Genomic DNA, 16,920 nt, shown 5'->3' with positions numbered 1-16,920 from the left:
CCTCCTGCCTTTTGAAATGGTCTGGCTAAAATCCCCTTTTCAGAGGGCTAGTGGTGGCCAAGTATTGGCTTTTACTGCACCAGGAGAAATCCAGGTAAAAAGGTTTGTAGATTTTATTAACCCCTCATCTACTTTTTCTTTCCTAATTGGAGGGCTGCCTACCTGTCAGGGCTGGTGTGAGGGCAAGCATCCTCTGTTCCTTTTTGTAAGGGCCTGGGGAAAGCAGGTGTAGAATTGATTTTGTTTCATTCCCCCCCCCTTTCCTAAACTGAGGTGAAGACACGGCTTTTCTCCTCCCCACAACCTTGGGAAGTAGGGAAGCTGATTGTGTCTGGATAAGGACTACCAGGGGAGTTTCATGGCCCAGAAAATTTGGAGATTTGGAGCCAGGTTTCTTGAATCTCATCTCAGCCCAACAGCCTTAGTGCAGATTAAGCCGCAGTCCTGCGGTCAAGCCTCTGCTCACGACCTGAGTGCGATCACCACGGAGTCAGGTAGCCGGTTCAAGGCTGAGTCAGCTTTCCATCCTTTCCAGGTCAGGTAAAATGAGTACCCAGCTGGTTGGGGCAAAGTGGGGGGGGGGGGAAGAGTGTTGTTTGCCTTATTACGGTCCAGAGAGTGTTTTTTTTTAGCAGTAGGGGGCGGCATACAAGTTGAAAGAAGGACAACCACATTCTACCACGCTATTTTAATGAATGAACGAATGAATGAAAAAGAAGATGGCATGGATCCGCATGCTTTCCTCCTTCTTTTCTCCTCGCTCACACACATTCTTGTTCTTCAGCCAGCTTCTTCCCTCTTTCCGTGACTCAGGGCAACTTGCTTCCCGTGGAAACGGATTGGCTCCGCTTCTCCCGAATCCGGATCGCTCTTTTCTCCCCTTTCGCCTCTTCCCTCCCCCCCCTCCCATCCAGCCTCCCTCCCTCCCTCCCTCGTGGGCCTGACTGCCTCCGGCCACCCCTTCCCTCCCTCCTTCCTCCTCCTCCTCCTCCGCCTCCCGGCTAGTTTCCTCCGCCTTCGCGAGGCGGGGAGGGACTGGAGAGCGGGAAGGTGACGCCGCTGCTCCGGATCGAGCTCGCGTCGACTTTGTTTCTGCGGGCGGAACTGGCACGTGAAAGGAGGGAAGGAAGCCGGGCTCGGTGGAGGGGGGGGAAAGATGCTTGATCCCGGGTGCCAGGTCGCCGGGGTTTCGATTCGATCTTATCTTTGTTTTGGGTTGTTTCCCTGAAGAAAAGAAGTGAATCCGGATTGGCGTTTTTGCTCCGGATTGAAAGCCGAGGGAGGGAGGGAGGGGGCGCCGTAGTGGTTGTGGATTTGTCGACGACGCGGATGGGCCGTTTGGGGCTGAGCCTCTTGGAGGACTTCGAATTGGATTCGATTTGAATCGGGCGCGGGGCAGCGCGCGCCATTGAAAGCACATCTGGTGGCAGCGGGATCGCGGATGGAATGGATTGAAAAGAACGGCCGCGATCCGCCGCGTTCAGCCTCCCCATGTTGCCTTTTTCCGCCTTCCGGGCGGCGTCATTCCCTAGCTGGCCGGGAGAGTAAGATGCGCCGGTGGGGAGCCCCCTTACCTGCGAGGAGCCACGCAGCCAAACTCCGGCTGCTCCAGGTGAGTCTACTCGGATTTCCTTCCCGGAACCCAAGCGATGAAGAACGAAAGAAAAAAAGGCGTCCCCCTCGCCTTGGATCCTTTTAAAGGGAGACCGTGGAGGGGGGGGTGAGGAGGGATCGGGACCCTGTACTGTCAGCCCTAGCCCATCCTTGTCTACTCAGAAGGAAGCCCGACTGGCTGGCTAGCCGCTGCCTTCCTTCAGGACGGCTCGAGTCTCCAGCCCGCAGGCTTGTGCGCCAGGCTTCCTCGGGAGTAAGGCGTGGGAAATTGGGGGCCGCGCTCGAGCAGGATCGGACCAGGGGAAGTGTAAGGAAGCCGCGAGTTCAGCGGGGTTTGGTTTGGCTTGGGAGGGGAAGGGCTGCTTTCCGTCTAAAAAACCCAGAGCCAGGATGAAACCGGAATTGCTACCCGCGCGCGGTTGCATCAGTTTATTGGCGAGGGGAGGGCCGGCGCTTTCCGAGAGGACCCAGGTGTTCTGCCTGGCGGGGAAGGGGGGGTAGTGACACCTCCCGAGTAAACACAGCCGTACAAACAGGAGGGAGAGAAAAAGACACTGTTTAGTCTGTGGAGGAGGACTTTGGAGGAGCGCCAAAACGTGCTTTTTGGGACTCCTTCCCTTGAAGGCGAGCCTCGGTTACCGGGAGCCAAAATGTATCCCTTCTTCCTCGGCTTTTAACTCTCCCTCAATCAATCAATCGATCGATCGATCCACGTCGACCTCATTGTCTTGGCAGAACACATGGGAAGGCCAGCAGCGTTATCAGAGCGCAGCGTTTAGCCCGTCGCGCAGGAAACCCACGAACTTTCCCGAACTGTCGGAAAGACGCAACACGAGGGGGCGCCGGGACTGCTCCGCAATGTCTTTCCTGGACCGGTAGCAGCACTTTGCACATGGTCTTGAGGACCCTTGCCGCTGTGATTTCTTTTTTCTGTTGAACTAGGAGGAAAAAAACAAAACTGGAAGGGGGTTTAGGTTTTTTTTGTTGTTGAGCGTTTGACTGCTCTTTCTTTCTTTCTTTCTTTCTTTCTTTCTTTCTTTCTTTCTTTCTTTCTTTCTTTCTTTCTTTCTTTCTTTCTTTCTTTTCTCTACCGCCCCATGAGTGCGATGCACTCTTCTGGACAACTTTGCCACGCTTAAAAACTTCAAAACCGAGCAATCGGATTAAAATAAAACACGCAGGGAAGAGCGGAGGGCTAAGACGGCAGGCTTTATTTTGCTGCTGCTGGGCGTCGGTGGGGCTGCGCGCCCGCGCAGGGGGTGGGGGAGTGTGCGCGCGTGGGAGGCTGCGATCCCGTGCACCTTTAGGCGTCATGCTTTCTTCTGAGGGTCATTCATCATTTCCGCCGACTCGATCGAGCGGAGGCTGGCGCGGTTTGCCAAAGGCCTGGGCGGGTTTGCTCTGACCCAGCCGCCTGCAAGCTATGGGTGTTAAAAAAAAATCAAAATCAAAACGTGGTCTCCTCTTTCAGCACCGTCCTGTAATCCCCACCCCTTGAGGAGGGCTGGTTTTCATCCGTTTCTCGCAGTGTCTTCTGTATATTTTATATTTTTGACACTCCTTCCCTCTCCCTCGGCCCCCACCCACTTTTTCTTGGACTACAGGGGTCGGGGGAGGCTTCTTGTTTTCCCCCTGTCTAAAAGAAGTTGTTCCCACAGGACCATCTGTTTCTTGTTGAACTTTTTAAGAAAACACACTGGCCTTAAAAGGCTCCAGTTGCAGCTTTCCTGGCCATTTATGGAGGGCCTGAGTTGTGTTTGTGTTTCTTCTTTCCAGGGTTGTGTGTGTATGCAGCATACACCCACACTCAGCACATGCACCTCAAGGACTGAAAAACTCCCCCCTTTTTTTGCAGACATGGTGTGGGCTCCAGTGTAAAAGCTGTTTTGGGGCCCGGTGTGTGTGGCTAAAGCGCCTGAACCGCAACCCCCTGTGTTTGTGGTAGCTATAGCATTCGTGTACACAAATGCGCTCAGTGGGCAAAGCCTAGGAAATGCCTTTGGTGTGGGTGAGTGTGTAACGCTTGGAGCTGAAACATGAGAAAAATGATGGGTTTGTGCTTTGCCAGAGTTCGTTATTTCTTTATTTCATATAGGGAGCTGCACAATTTAAAACTGTGGGTATGTGAAATATTGGCAGAATTTGAACAAATTAAAAATTTAAGATAATTGGATTAATTTTGACCAGAAGTGAGCTATTTCAATAGCATTATTGTGGCCATTTGCTAGATCTTTTGTACACATGGTGGGGCATAAAAATCCGAGAAAATTTGTCCTATATCCAAGTAGCCACATTTTACTTGATTATTCTTTGACCCTCTTGCTTTCCCTTGAAATCTATGAATGATGGGTCCAGCCGGAGTCTTGTCTTGGTGGGAGACACTCTTCAGAATTCATCCCTTTGACAAGGTGTGCCATTTCTGATCTCTGTAGGTTTAGCCTAGCCTCTTCGGGTTTGATATTTAGAGCTTCAGAGGCGTGTTCTCCAGAGTCCTCCTCTTCAGAACTGACATCGTAAAGCAGAGGTGCTGAAAACGTGGCAGGAAACCACATGGGGCCCTTGGGTGGCTCACTAAACCCTATAATTTTGGTCGTCAGTTTTGTTCCCCTGTTTTCTGTGATGCCTCCTGAGAAGGGCATGGGGAGTGTGAGCTTACTTGGAAGTAAGCCTTGTTGACTACAGCAGGGCTTACTCCCAAGAAAAGCTTGTAGAGTTTGGCCAGCTTGTATTCCAATCCATTTCTTGACGACGTAAAACTGAAATAATGATAAGGGCTGCAGCATTTGGAAATGACTACAACTCCCAGAAGACCCCAGCGGTGACCGCAGTGCCTGGGGGGATTCTGGGAATTTGCCACCGAAGCATCACTTTTCCAGCCTTTGCCTAAGAAGTTGCATTTTACCAAATCACATGATGGTGGTGTCCAACTTTGTGATGTTTATGATTCTACTGGGGATAAGCAAATGATATGATCTACAATGCCTATGAACCCTGGCCGTCAGCCGTACAGGCTGGGGCAAATGGGAAGCGTGGTGCTAAATATGTGGAAGGCATCAGCTTGTTTATGGGAGATGTCTTTCTTGGGTCCTTCTTAAAGAGAAAGGCAGAGTAACAAGATTTTAAGTATAGTAAATAAATGTAGAGCAAAGCTTTTTGCCTGGACAGGTTAGGAGGATCTCCCCATAGAAGGGTCATTCCTAGCTTTAAGTGAAAATGGGTACTAGCAGTAAGATACTGGCCAATGGAAGCACAGATATTATATGTATAAGTTATGTGAGCGATGTTCCTTTTCCTGCATCTCTTCTTTGGTTTTCTGCTGCTTTTATTTTTTCACCAGTGATCTTCTTATTCCATTCCTGCTTCTCAGGTCTCTGCCCCAAGTGGTTTACAATTTAGGATTCTAAGCATCTTAGGACAGGAGCCTTTTCTCTTCCATGTCTGTAAAAGCACATCTGCCACTCGCCTGTAGTGTCTGGAAGAGGTTAGTTCCAAAGGAAATGTCTATGAGTTCAATAGGGTTTCCTTCTTCTGAGGCCTTTATCTTCTCTACAATGCTGTTTACAGTTACCTGAACACAGTGGGACTGATTCACGTGCGAACATTCGTAAGACTCTAGGCTCTTAGAATTGTATCTGTGACCCAACTTTTGCAAATGCTAGAAAGATCATCACTAATAATAACCAGAAGTGAAGAATGTAGTCAGCTTATGTTTATCCACATGGTAAAACCAGAACAGCACTATGCAGAATGTTACTATTTGGTTCTGAATAGTTTTCTTGTTCGTTTCAGATGTGGTTGAATGCAATGCTAATGGTATGTGGTATCCAGGGCCATTCCCTTCTCAACAGTGGTAGTTAATGCTCTTCTCAGTAATTGCAACAGCGGTCCTTTGTGCTTGTGTGCGTTCTGCCAGTGTACGTTTAATAGTGCCAGTGGTGTACCACCAAGTATTAAGCTACAGTCAGAACAGAAAATAAAAAAATCACATTTCAGGCCAGTTTTGAGCAGCTTGAACAAATTTGCGAGCATGGGAACCATATTTGGTTTTGTTGCCTTGGCACAGATGCTCGAGGGAGACGAATGATGTGCTATGCTCTTCCAGCCAGATTCTCTGGGATTTTGGAGGCAAAAGGTAATTCTTGAGCAAGGCCAGGTTTAATGAGATTGGCAGCCAGGAGAACCTAACCAACCCACCCCCCTCCACCGGCCCAATAAAGGGTTTTATAAGCTATCTATGTAATGCTTTCAGATGACGGCATTCCCCATTCATGTTGACCTGAGATCTTGGGAGACTGAAGAAGAAGAAGGAAAAAGGCTTTGGTAAATGTGTTTGTTCTGGGTCTGAACATTCTTGGCTCATTTTGTCATTGGGAATGTGGGTGGAGGCTGGGGTGGGGGTGGGTGGTCAGTTCTAACTATGTATGCTCTGGAAGGCTGGACTTCGCACATCACTTGATCAGGTGTTGTTTGAATTGTGCCAGTAGTTGCTTTGCCTGGCGAACTTTTTGACCTGTGCTTGGAAAACACTTTATTACATGCATGTAAAGAGTGTTCAGTGTTGATATATATTGTGTATAGCACGCACGCAAGCAAGCAGGGAGTAGTAAATTATTGCAATATTAAAGAAACATTATACAGACATCATATTAAAACTCATAATAAAAGCAATATTAAAAACAGAGGTAAAAACAAAATAAAATAACTGGTAAAGTACATGGTTCCCATATCAAAGATGCTAAGAGGAACCATGATAGATCAGAGAGAAGGGTCAATCTAAACCCAGCAATGAATATTATTGATTGGATGGAAGTCCCGTGTAATCTAGGGGGTTGGGAACCTTTGGCTCTCTAGAAGTTCTAGACTTATGGTAAGATCCAGAACATCTAGTCCCTCCACACTGGGGCTGATGGGACTTGTAGGCCAAAACAGGGCAGAAGGTTTCCCTTTCCTACTATTGGCTAACACCCTCCCTCCCTGTCATTTTTTGGGGTATCATCTTCCTCTAGCCAGAGGATTCTGGGAGTTGTAGTCTAAGAAGGACCATTTTCTGGGGAAATCACAAGGTGGTTATGAGCATATGCTTATTTTGTCATTGTTCCTTTGCAGTTTTTTAAAAAATAAATACTGCCTATTACTTTAAAAGGCTCTTATAACTCCACCCCATGATATCATCTGGCCCTGGGGGGGCTAGTTCTGAGTGGAGACCATCTGGCCTTCAGGACCCCTAGTTTCCCCCACAGCTGCTGTCTTCACGAGGGTTTCCCAATCTCGACTTGACTTCTCTGGGTGTATTTAATCGGAACTCCCAGAATTCCGGGTCATAACGTAGTTATTCAGGATGGGCAATGATGGGAATTGTAGTCCAAGACAATTGTAGGACAGGGACATCCAAGACCAGGCACATGGAAGGCCTGAGAGTTATCCATTTCAGGTCAGAGAGGTCCAACTGCTTGGTAAAGGGGAAGAAGCTTTGTCATGGCTTTGAGCGCAGGTGGTTTGAAAGCCTTCTTTTGAGAGTAGATCAAGATCATCCCCTAGCAGGCTTCCCTGAGGTTTTGTACTACAACCCCCAAGAGCCTTGCTGGGTGTGGTCAGGGATGATGGTGCTTGTAGTCCAAAACCTCTGAAGGTCATGAAGTTATGCAAGTCTGGTGAATGCTCTGGTGGGCAACCCAGACTGTGCTGGGACGTCTCTATCTACACCTGCTCAGGTAACCCAGTAGGTTCAGAAGAATCAGGTTTTGCAAGCAGGATGGCCAGACGTGAATGGTTACTGGGTGGTGGTGCCCTCTCTCCGAGGTTCCTCTCTTTCTTACTGAGAGCATAAGAAACCTAGACATGTAACCGAGTGCCAAGAAATCTACTTTTTTTGGACTCCGCCTAGGCCTGCAAAGCTCAACATGATTTTTCCAGGAAATTTTGTGGAATGGATGACGTGTCCTTCCCAGTAAAGGCACGCCGGAGTGCCAAATGGTTCATCACAGTTGGCCAGTTGGCCCTGAAGAGAAACAATGAGGGTCTTGTTCCATTTACCTTTCGCCTGTTTTCGAGGCATCTTTTGGAGCAGAGGGAGGACGTTCCGTGGGTCTGTTTATGTTAGAAGATGATATTCTTAATCTCGGCTAGTTTATCCTCTCTCCCTGTGCAAATCCCCAAATGTCTGAGACTTGACTCATCTTCTGCTGGAAGGGCAAGGAGGGCAAATTGGCTTTGGAGGAAGATACTGTGAACAAAGGAGCATTCTTGATCCGTACTAATTCAACAATTGCAGCAGTGCGGGGGGGGGGAATAGTGTGTGGCCTATAGCCCCCCCCCCGAACTTCTCCCTTTTCCATCCATGAGTCTTTGCTCGTACCTCAGTTTCTTTTTCACTATCAAGAAATCCCAGGTGTCATTTGGATTAAGGAGCAAAAAAGGTAGAGAAATTGGGGGTGGGTGGGAAAAGAGGTGAATCGCGGGCTAAAGGGAGGGGTGGGTGAAAGGGGCAGCGAAGCATCTTTTTCTTCTCCAATCTGTTTTATTCATTTAAAATACTTTCACCCTTGAGAGGACCAAAGGCGGCTTACACTTGAAAGACAATATGTAAAAGTCAAAAGCAGTGAGCATACAAATATTTCAAAAGAATTAAACATGTATGATATTAAAAACGGCCAATTAAATCAGTACTAAAAACACATTTAAAAGCAACAGAGCATACAACCCTTCTCAAACGGCCAGTCCTTCGGGGAAAGCCTGCCAGAAGAGAGAGGTCTTCGCTTGCTTGCAGAAGGACAGCCAAGATGGGGCCAGTCTGGTTTCTGGTGGGAGGGAGTTCCAGGGTCTGGGAGCAGCCACAGAGAAGGCCCTCTCTTGTGTCCCCACCATACACCCCTGTGAAGGTGATGGTACCAAGAGAAAGGCCACCCCTAATTATCTTAATTCCCGAACAGGCTCATAGAGGGAGATGCGTTCTTTGAAATAGCTCAGACCCAAGTTGTTTAGGGCTTTATAGGCTAAAACCAGCATTTTGAATTGTGCCCAGAAATGGATCAGCAACCAGTGGAGCTGCTGTAACTGGGGGGTGGGTGGGTGGGTTGTTATATGTTCCTTGTAACCAGCCCCAGTCAGGAAACTGGCTGCTGCATTTTGAACCCTCTGAAGTTTCTGAACGTTTTCCAAAGGCAGCCCCACATAGAATGTGTTACAGTAATCCAGCCTAACTAGGACATGTGTCACCATGTCCACATCAGACCTCTCCAGAAATGGGCACTGCTGGACTGCAACTCCCATGTGCTCAGGCTCGCCTTGTCAACAGCAAGGGATTCTGGGAGTTGCAGTCCATCTGGAGGCGACAGACCACCAATCTTTGTACTCAAAAGGGAGGTCAGGTTTAGACCTCTGATGTCACTTTGCTGAGTGAAGCATATGAATGTGTGTGTGTGTGTGTGTTTCTGTGTCTTGTTAAGCATGGGGAACTGCTTGCCATTATTTCGACAACGTGCAAAGTTCTTAGCAAGCAATTTGGAAACCACTTGGTTAAGAAAGAAGTGGACAGCTTAGATAAATAGATTTGTTCCTGTTTTCAGAAGGGGATTTTCCCAGAAAGGATGACAAGTGGGTGGCAGAAGAGGGGTGTGTGTGTGTGTGTGTGTGAGACAGAGATAGAGAGAAGGGGGGAGTTTGAGTAGCTCCTTTTCAGAGATCAAAAGGAGCCCATTGGCACAGGGCAAATGGGGAAAAGGCTAAATATTTTCTGAGGGCTGCACCAGGGTTATCTGGGTCATCGAAAGCCACCAAGCTAGAGGAAGAGGTGGCTTAGACATCGTCCCCCACCCTGCTGTAGGTCCTGATAAAAGACACATAAAAAGACTCGTACACATGCACATACATCTGTGTGCACATGCACACGTCGTCCCGTAGTGAGTGTGGCAAAATAGACTTTTTCAGTGTGTAAAATACAGAACTCTGCTGCCTGGACTCTTCTGTGCTACTGTGAGTGGCTGGCAAGCTGACCTAAGCGGCAGAGGTTAGGGCATAAACAGACAGTTCACATCTTCAACTTATCTCCTGCTGTTGAACACTTCAAAGAACGGTCTGAGCAAGGAGCAGTGCTTATCTTCGTCAGAGGGCCTATCAAAGGGACCCTGCCTTATCTGCAGCCCTTGAAGTCAGATCACTTCCTTCCCAGAGAGCTATGCAGATTTGACTGTGTGCATGGTAGCAGGTCACCACGCTGCCTTTTGTCCCGATGAAACATGAAAGGACCTTCAAGAGGTTGCTGTGTAATGGCTCGTTTTGTTGTTATGTGCCAGCAAGTTGTCCCCTGAATTACGTAGACCCCATGAATGAGCCATCTCTAAAAAGTCCTATCCTCGGCAGCCCTGCTCAGCTCGCTCAGATTCACACCTGTGGCTTCCTTTAAGGAGTCGGCCCATCTCATCTTTGGTCTTCTTTTCCTGCTGCCTTCCACCTTTCCAAGCATTATTGTCTTTTCCAGAGAACCCGGCCACCTCGTGATGGGCCCAAAGTAGTACAGCCTCCGTTTTTGCCTTCAGAGATAATTCAGGCTTGATTTTATCTAGCTCTCTTTGATCTTGATTTTTATTAAATAAAAGGCCCATTTACTTATATAAAAGGTGGTTAGGGAAACTAGTTAGTTAGCCAGGCATGTCTTTCAGTAGAACAATTCTTTACTCAGTGCTGGATAGCTCAGTGGTTTAGGTCTCGAGCCAGAGGTTGGGAGTTCGATTCCTGACTAGGCCTCCATGACAGGGGCCGGACTTGATGATCCTGAGGGTCTCTTCCAGCTCCGCAGTTCTAAGATTATTATCAGCCTGTCTCCTGAGGAGAATCTGAGTCTGTTTGCCATCATAAGGGGCTGTGCCAGGAGGATACACTCTGTGCATGCCCCAGAACTATACAATTTCTCTGTTTAGGTGCACGTATAGGTAGAGTAGATCAGCTTTTATTATTTTCTGGTGCGCATTCTTCCCAAAGGGACGTGGTGGCGCTGTGGGCTAAACCGCAGAAGCCTGTGCTGCAGGGTCAGAAGACCAAGCAGTCATAAGATCGAATCCACGCGACGGAGTGAGCGCCCGTCGCTTGTCCCAGCTCCCGCCAACCTAGCGGTTCGAAAGCATGCAAAATGCAAGTAGATAAATAGGGACCACCTCGGTGGGAAGGTAACAGCGTTCCGTGTCTAAGTCGCACTGGCCATGTGACCACGGAAGATTGTCTTCGGACAAAATGCTGGCTCTATGGCTTGGAAACGAGGATGAGCACCGCCCCCTAGAGTCGAACACGACTGGACAAAAATTGTCAAGGGGAACCTTTACCTTTCTTCCCAAATGCTTGTAAGTCTCTCCACATTTGCTCCTGTATTCCGCAAAACCTTTTCTTGTAACTTCTACTCTTTTTGTCCTTGTGAATTATTTCCCTTTTCTTTTTGAGGAACTACAAAAGTCATTTGAAGAAGCTCTGTAGATTTAGGACTGAGAGGGTTGGTGGAACTAAAATCACTCCTTGGCTTGACCAGCTGCTGGGATTTTTTTTAACATTTGTGTGGGAGGAATGGGTGGCTACCTTGCAAGGTTGGCATGCTCATTTTCAGTGCCTGGAGCACCTCTAAATCTGGGAGACTGGGGTGTTGGGAGGAATACTGTTCCAGTCAAACTCCCATAGTCTCCACAACCTCTGACTCCCCCTGAGCTCTCTTACCTCAGGATGAACAAGAGGGGTGTGGTTGAGTGGTGGTAGCTTAATGGGGGAACTGTGACAGTGAAGAATGATGGGAGTTGTGGTTCTACAATATCTGGATCCAGCTTTGGTCATAGCTAAATGTGGATGCATATTTTCCTCCTTACCTTAATTTTGCAGTGGGTAGGTCAGGCTGAGAAAGAAAGAGATGGGTCAGAGGTCACTTCCGGAAGCTTCTTGGCCAGGTGAGATTCGAGACCAAGACTGCTGGCTCCAGGCCACAGTGCCTTTCTGCTCTCTGATGGATGTGTGTGTGAAAAGAAAAAAGCTGAGAGAGATGGCCCTAAAACGCGTGGAACTTAAGCCGTCCACCCCCTTTTGTCATTAACTAGCACTTACAGTCTCAGTAACTCAGAAACGGGTAGAAGAAAGAATAAAAAATGCTTCATTTGCTTACAGATCAGCAGCAAACTGACAGGCATGATTGCTTTCGGCAACAGCCCTCAACAGAGGGAAAAAAGCTTCGAGCAGAGAGGCTTTGAATTCAGGAGGGAACTGTTGGTTAGTGCTGGATAGACTGTCCCGCCAGCTTGCTAAAGGCAGCATGCGAGGTTGCAAAAACTCCAATATAAAATAGACTTGATTGAATCAAATGGAAATTACAGAGGAGTTGACTCGGTAAATTCCCAGTGGGCCTGCTCCAGTGCAACTTACCCGCCTTTGCCACAAGATTTCAGTCACTGCCTTTGAGGCTGGACAGTTGAAGAATGAAAGTGTCATCAAAAAGCCTTGGGAGATGAAGAAAGAGTAGCTGGTGTGGTTTAGAATCTTGGATTGAGTCTTGGGCATTAAGACCCTGGTGTTTCCTTCCAGGTTCTCTTGTAAGGACAGCATGCAAAAGCCACATCTGCCATCAGGAGATGGGGTGGAAATGAAATCAAACATCTGAATACAGTGGTGCCTCGCTTGATGAGGATAATCCGTTCCGTTCAAATTGCTGTTAAGCGAAATCCTCGTCAAGCGAAATGAAAAAGCCCATTGAAATGCACTGAAAACCGCTCAATGCGTTTCAATGGGTGAGATATCTCAGGTCCAGCGAAGATCCTCCATAGGGCAGTCATTTTCTGGTGCCTGTAATGTGAGGAATCCGTCCGAAGCACAGCGGAGAGCCATTTTAAACAGCGGGCAGCCATCTTTAAACCCACAATCAGCTGTTTTCTAATCGTCGTAAAGCGAAAAATCAGTTCCCGAAGCAGGGAACCGATCATCGTGAAGCGATTTTTCCCATTTAAAACATCATTTTGCGATCGCAAGAACGATCACAAAAACTTCATCGTTAAGCGATTTCCTCGTCTAACGAGGTAATCGTCAAGCGGGGCACCACTGTACTTTGCAAGTGGAAAAGACCTGGGTTGAGACCCTGGTAATCTCCAACTACATTGATCTCTGGTAGCAAATAAGGGGGGGTTCTGGGTGTTGTAGTCTGAAAGATAATGTTTCTAAGACCTGAGCAAAGCTAAGGGTGAATCCAGCTGACATCTCTTTTGTTGATCACAATAGACAATGTAGAGTTTGAGGTCAACTGCAAATTTGGGGGCTGGAGACCTGACCAAGATGTCCTGGATGGGATTTCTTGCTAGGCACCTTCTCTAGGACACGGCTTCCGTTTCATTCGCTCTCTTCCTTTGGACCCAATCTGCATAACCAGCCAGATGGGAAACATGAAGGAAGTAGAGGCTGGTGTCCTGTCTGTTCACTGTTTTGCACTTTGTGCATGCTCAGAGGAGGGCAGGTGGAGAGGCTGTGATGGGAAAGATGAACAGCAGCAAGGGGTATGGATTTTGGACAGGGAGGCCCCAGCGGGGCTATGACCCTTGGCCTCGGTCCCATCTGGTTCTACGGGAAGATCCTTACACGAAGGTCAAGTTCATCCAACTTAATATTTCTTCTGGAGGTTCTCCCAAGTTTATATGCAGTGATTTCATTGAGCCCTCCTCCCTGAAATTTTTCTAGGGCACTGGAATTTCAGCAGACTTCAGCACGCCCATGGTGGACCACAGGCAGATGATGGCAATGGAAAAGTCTATCTCTGTACAAGTTGCCTGGAAGAGCTGCTTAAGTTTGATAATAGCCTTTCTGAGACCTTGGCACCCAGATCTGTGATAAAGCTGCGTCCGTGGCACTCGGGAAGGATCGCACCCAATGCAAGGCCAGGGCATCTTGGCGGCTGATGGGACCATAACAAACTTGACATGTTTTAAAGAGAACGTTGATATGGAACATGCTGATTTGACCCTTCTGAAGAGGTTGCCAGAACTTGAACGATGGTGCTGCTTTCTCCTAGAGAGATGATGCATGGGCCATGAAGAGAAGAGAAGTCTTCACGTTCAGCCAGAAGCTTCAAAATTACAGAAATAAGTAAGGAAGTAAATAAATCTCTTCTGAGGTCTGGAAACAGGAGGAGGGCAAGATTCGAGCCGTACGTGAGCCCTGAAGCAGTTCTGTATCTCTGCCCTAAACCGTTCCATTGAATTTATCCATCGAAAGGGGAAACCCATTTGCAACAACCAGGAAATGTTGACGCTCAGGGAGGGGTTTGTGGTTTTATCACAATTGGTGGCTTTATTTATTTATTTATTTTTAAAAATTGGCTTGCTGCCACATTTTGGCAACTGTGACCGTTTCCGGAAGGAAATTGGGCCCCTTTAGACCTGTCAGAGTGGCTCCATCTTCCGCCTTCCCTTCCTCCACTTATTTTCTTTGGCTGCTTTGGAAACAAAGGGTCCAGGATAGCGCTGGGAACCCTCCCGACACTGGGGAGGAAGTGATGAGCTTTCTTCGCATGGAAGGACCTCGATTCAGAATGAGAATGGTTTGGGATGCTTTTAAAACTGTACAGAGAGAATTCTTGTGCAGAGAGGCAGCTGGAGAACACAGAGTCACATTTCCAGGTCAGAGTGTTTCGCTCACAGGTAGACTGCTTCGGCGAAATAGTGCGCAGAAGCTCTGCTTGTTAACAGGGCATACCGGAGAGTCACCCTCACATGCCCTTCCCGGCTGCTAGCAATAATAAACAGACCTGCTGGTTCAGACAAAGGCGAATCTTGTTGTTTAGCATCCTGTTTCACATAATGGCCAGCTAGGTGTTTATGGGAAATCCAGAAGAAGGGCTTGGAGCCCCCCCCCCGTTCTCTCCAGCTGTTACTTTTCAGCAGTTGGGAGGTTCAGATACACTGCGTCGCAAAATGGAGGCTCTGTTCTTAAATCGTTGACTAGGAGCTGGGGGTAGCTCAATCATTCCCAAATGTGAGTCCTGTATGTTATAAAGCTACAGTTCCCAGAAGCTGATGTTGTCAGGGCTGTATTGACTGGGATTTTTTGTTTATTTTGGATAGAACGTATTTATACTCAGTTTTCTGAATGGCATGAATACAGGGCAGCGAGAGTGGAGCAGAAGCATACATAGCATCCTGAGTTATAAAGTCATTGTTCTTACCAAGTTATAGCATGTCAGCCTGATCAGAGAAGGAGCGTGTTTCCAAAATATACAGCCACACTTCCTCTTCTTAGAGAGGGTGTCTGTATGTGTGTCTGTCTGTCTATTGACTGCCACTCCTCCTTGCCAGTTTTGAAGTAGAGCAGCTAGGCAGCGCATATTCTGGCTTGCCCAGGTGAAGAGATAGTCCTTCTCTCATGGGATGGGTGGGGATTAGCTGTATGGCCCCAGGCCTTGAAGGACCCTATCCAGTTGGATGTGGGGACTCCTCAGTATGTGGGGGTGTCTGTGTGCCTCCTTCGGCGCATTGCCCCAGGCTACATCCCTGTCAAGCAATGGCTGTGGGAGTTCCAGCCTTATGTTTAGCCTGGAGAAAAGAAGACTGCGAGGTGAAGTAATAGCCATCTTGAAACATCTGAAGGACTATCGTGTGGGAGACGGAGCCACCTTGTTTTCTGTAGTTCCAGAAGGCAGGACCTGAAGTAAAGGATTCCATTTACAAGGAAGGAGATTGTGCCTAAACATTAGGCAGAACCGCTTGACAGTAACAACTGATGGACTGTGGAATGGATTGCTTCAGAGAGTAGTGGATTCTTCTGCATTGAAGGTTTTTAAGCAACAGGTAGACAGCCACCTGCCAGGAAGGCTTTAGTGATGGGTTTTCTGCTTGGGCAGAGGGTTGAACTAGATGACCCCGGAGGGCCCCTTCCAGCTTACAGTTCTGTGATTCTATATATAGTAAATCATCAGTGGCTTTCTAGCTTCATCAGAAGCTCAACAGGGTTCTGGCTGGTCCATAACCTTCAGTTAGCAGAGGGCCATAAATAGGGGAAAATCCAGTCTTTGTTGCCACACGTCTCTGGATCCATAAACTCATCTTGATCAGGGAGGGTACTTGTGGTCCCTGCAGATCTTCTTCACCTACAGCTGTTTGTGTAAGCAGTGAGGAGCCTGTGAGGATGATAGGAGAAAACAGCACGAAAGTCATGGTTGCCTACCCTGAGTTAAATATTTTCCATAGAAGCCAACCCGATATTTCTGGTGTTCTCAGAAGGAGGTTGTAACGATAATCTCTTACTCCAACTATACTTTTAAATGGAAGCATTTCCAGGTAGTTTACAAGCCACCCACCCCCTATTTATGGCGTTGGACTACAACTCCCATCTCACATGCCATTGGCCTTGCTGGCTGGGTTGATGGGATTTGTAGTCCAGCAATATCTTGGGGTGGTGGTGGTGGTCCAGTGTTGAGAACCCTCTGGCATAGACCATTCTATAAATCCAGGAAGGTTTCTTGCTAGCCAGAGAGTATGTGCTTCGAACCCTTTGGGGCCGGGTGGAAATCCAGGTGGTGCTGGCAGCTTGAGTGCAGGTAGATTGTGCACGTCTTCTGGAGGCACAGCACCTACTTTTTTAGCAGGCATGCCAAGTGCCTGGACTGCAAGGTACAGCTCAAACCCTTCTGAGAATCCTTTATTAAAAAGAAAGGTCTCTTGACCTTCCTGTTTTATGAAAGTGGAAGGACGGTTTCTGATAATGAATCATATTCTGATAAATGTAGAGAAAAGTTCTACGATGGGTGACGTCATTTGACAGAGTCCACGTTTTCATGCTGCTGCAGGAAAGGCAAAATTAAAAGACCTTGTGAACATTTAGTTCCTAGATCAGAAGACCTGGTATGTATGTGTATGTAATGTATCATATTTTTCCGTGTATAAGACTATACTTTTGTCTAAAATCTTTGGACTAAAAATTGAGGGTCATCTTATACACAGAAGTAAGCTGAGGAAAGAACAAAAATAAGTGTAGGGGAAAGCAGGGATCCTGCAAGGCTTTGATCCGTGCTTTCCCCTCCACTTGCTAAGCCCCCCTTAGATTTCTTAATTTTGGGTTAGAAAAGTGGGGGCATGTCTTATACACGGGGGCATCTTATACACGGGAAAATACGGTATTTATTTATTTAAAATATGCTAACCCCACTTTTCTGTGGCTTACATCATGAAAAGACAATACAGTGGTGCCTCGCACAACGAGCGCCCCGTAGAGCGATGAATTCGCTCTATGGTGACGCTTTTGCGATCGCTTTTGCGATGCCCCCAATGGGCGAAAATCGCAGAGCGAAGTCGGTAAGCGGTT

The 16,920-nt window shown here is 47.7% G+C and overlaps 1 protein-coding gene across 4 annotated transcripts in view; it reads left to right on the top strand.

Moving 5' to 3' along the window:
- Nucleotides 1-996: 996 nt before the first annotated feature.
- Nucleotides 997-16,920, top strand: part of C12H15orf39 (chromosome 12 C15orf39 homolog) — a 35,392-nt gene continuing 19,468 nt past the window's right edge. For 2 of the 4 annotated variants that reach the window (XM_020814166.3, XM_020814167.3), the window contains exon 1: nucleotides 997-1,612. The gene's annotated coding sequence lies outside the window, so the exon portion shown is untranslated. Of the gene's footprint in view, nucleotides 1,613-13,302; nucleotides 13,708-16,920 lie in introns of all 4 variants that reach the window. The other 2 variants (XM_072982120.2, XM_020814165.3) reach the window with 2 other exon arrangements.

The sequence above is a fragment of the Pogona vitticeps genome, chromosome 12 (assembly GCF_051106095.1).
Source record: "Pogona vitticeps strain Pit_001003342236 chromosome 12, PviZW2.1, whole genome shotgun sequence".
Lineage (NCBI taxonomy): Eukaryota > Metazoa > Chordata > Lepidosauria > Squamata > Agamidae > Pogona > Pogona vitticeps.
Note: the sequence above shows the minus strand (reverse complement) of the source record. Positions and strands in the feature narration are given on the sequence as shown.